Raw genomic sequence first — 3,094 nt, 5'->3', positions numbered from 1 at the left:
GTGAGTCAGGCCGGCTGTGGGACGCCCCGCCAGGGCTGAGGCCAGATGGAGAGCATCCGTTCTGTCCAGAGCCACTCAATGTCTCCATCCTTTTCAGATGCCAAGCTTGCAAAATAAAATCAACCTGCAGGCCTCTTGGGGTTCAGGCTGCCCATGTGGGACTTCTGTATAATACTGACCCATCATTTAAATGTTTAGTACATCTAAGTCCTTGTTCTAGGAACTTTACGTGTGTTAATTCATGGACTCCCCACGACCATTGAGACTGATGTTATGTTTTGTCCATTTGATAAACAGACCGACTGAGGCACTGGAGGCTCCGCGTCCCTTGCTGCGGTTGCACGGCTAGTCAGATGGTGGAGTGGGGTTCTGACACCAGCCAGCCTCAGGGCCCACGCCCTTAAAAGAAGTGCTCGCAGGCACTCTGCCGCTCTGTATCTAGGCTTTTAACATTTCTTAATTCAGCTTATCATAGTTAATGATTTGGTGAGCCAAATATTATTCCATTTTGTTGTTGAACAAACTCTTTCACCTGGTGTACAGAGTTTTGATGGAAAAAATTCATGTCCATCTACCCACAGTTTCATAAACATAGTAACACTTTCTGCTTATCGCCATCTTTCTGATCTGAAGGGTCCTGATACTGTGTTCCCCAAAGAAGAAAGCAGGCCCAGGGAAGGGTCTGGTGCTTAAAGGATTCCCTCACTCTCCAGCTCCTCCCCCTCATTCCAACCCACTGCCAATATCCTTCCCAATTCTGGGGATTAGTGGTTTCTTGCTCAGTCTTCCTTACAGGTACACACAGGACAATGCTTTCTTTTCAATAGCTGCGTCATGTTTACAACTCTGTGGATCTTCCTAGACGTGGTAATCTGTTATTAGGCCAGTGTCTTCAGAGAAATTCTATTTATGTGAGTTAAAACAAATCCAAGGGCACTTAGGGATTTGGTAAAACAGGCAAAATATAAACTCCCAACTCCTTGATCTTCATTCAAGTGTTTCAGTAGACAAGGGGATGTGGCCACATTTTATTCACAGACTTTTCTAAGAACTCTGGACATTACATTGTGTTTTTACTTATGTTAAAGCCAAAATATTAGGAGTCTTACTATAGGCGATCCTTTTTGCCTCCTGGCCTTTGTTCCTACTGCTCCCTCAGCCTGGACCTCTCTACAGCTACAGCCCCTCCCCAAACTCTGGCTCCTACCCAACCTTCCTAACATTCCTCACATGCCATGTCCCCTGACCTCCAAGGTGGTGACATGTCTCCTCTGTATATACCCCGTGCCTAGCACTCAGTATCTATTTCAGTTGCCTATTTATTTCTCTCTCACCTAATGTATAGTTGGAACTATGCTTTTTAACCTAATTCACACCTAAAATGCATACAGTCATACTTACTTCGGAAAAAGGTTGTGCCCTTGAGCTTTTAAATTTGGCGGTTTATTTTACAATCTCAAGAATGGTAAGAATACATGGGTTGTGGGCTTTGGCATTGAAAGAATGTGGGTTTGGCATCCAACTCCAGTTCTAATGGTGATGTGACCTTGAACTTAACATCCATGAGGCAGTTTTATCCTTTGGAAAATTAACTTACTTCTCTGTGAGGGTTAATGCATAAGGGTGCAGAGCTGTTCAAATTCACGCTCAGCTGAGTTGTATTTCTCAAGAGGAATTTAATTTTGTGAGAAAGAGATGTTTAATCAAAAAGAGAGAAAGAATACTGCCAGTTGGGTAGGAATTACTCAAATGTATTTTATGATTTGCAACTTTACCTACACTGAGTTGAATCTATAATTTATATTTAACATGTAATCTGTTGCTTTCCACCTATTCAATACCAAAATACATTAAATGGTCTGAAAATGTATCAGACTCCTTTAAAATGCTCAAATAAAATGAAATTTGAAAAATGAAAAAGAATGTTGGCACCATCAAAGGGAGTGTCTTTTCTGCCATGAAGTTAATTGTACAGTAAATGTCACTAAGACCCCACTTTAATCTTTAGAGATTGGAAACATCAGTTCATCCAAATTTCTAAGCATCAAACTTAAAACAGCTCAGAGAGTATTTTGAAAGTATTTACTTAGGGGTGCCTGGGTGGCTCAGTGGGTTAAAGACTCTGACTCCGGCTCAGGTCATGATTCCAGGGTTCTGGGATGGAGCCCCGCATCAGGCTCTCTGCTCAGCGGGGAGCCTGCTTCCTCCTCTCTCTCTCTCTGCCTGCCTCTCTGCCTGCTTGTGATCTCTATCTGTCAAATTAAAAAAAAAAAAAAAAAGTTATTTACTTAATAGTAAATTGGCTTCTGAGCAAGTAAAGAATCCAGTAATCCACTTCATGTTTAAACCCTGCTTTTTAAGACCCTTGGACAGGAACCCAGATGCTCAGTAGCTGATTGCTGCCAGATTTAACCTGCAAAGACAAACAGACAATGCTTACCAACGAAGAATGTCACTAATGAACTCAACTCAGATCCCAAGAGGAAATGGGGTCCCATTTCCTTGTACTTGCCTCGTTTAGATAAGCTAAAAGTTTCTCTAAAGCCACAGAATTTAAACAAGAGGATATTCCTTCAGCATCCGTTATCAACTAAGAGTGTATGAACGTATACAAGCACAGTGCACATTCTCACAGGTCCACGTTCACTAATCTCTCATTTCTCTACTTGCTCTAAGTCAGAAGCCATTCTAGGTGCTGTGGGACCCCAAGATGCATGCACAGTTTTGCCCTCAAGCAGCTCCCAGTTTGAGTTTCATTTGCAAAAATGCAGTATTTTAAGCTATCACTAATTCACCATTCAAGTGGGCACTAACTCGAACCGAAGGCTTAGGAGAGAGGAGATGGGGCAACAGAACACCAGAGGCGTGAGTGGGCAGCAGACAGGACCACTAACAGGGCAGGGAAAGGAAACAGCCATAATCCTGGTGTTGGCAGTCAGAGACTCAGCATCGAGGTGCCCTCGCCCCCCAGCAACGTCTCATTGGTCTGTGAGCCACGTACCCCCAGGGCAGTTCTGCCAACTACCAGCAGTGCACACAGTTGAGTTTTTTTGCAGTGAGTATGTACTTGATGATTGGCAATTTTTTATTTACC

Source organism: Mustela nigripes, chromosome 3 (assembly GCF_022355385.1).
Source record: "Mustela nigripes isolate SB6536 chromosome 3, MUSNIG.SB6536, whole genome shotgun sequence".
In the NCBI taxonomy this organism is placed as follows: domain Eukaryota; kingdom Metazoa; phylum Chordata; class Mammalia; order Carnivora; family Mustelidae; genus Mustela; species Mustela nigripes.
The sequence above is the reverse complement of the archived record's forward strand: the minus strand, read 5'-3'. Positions refer to the sequence as shown.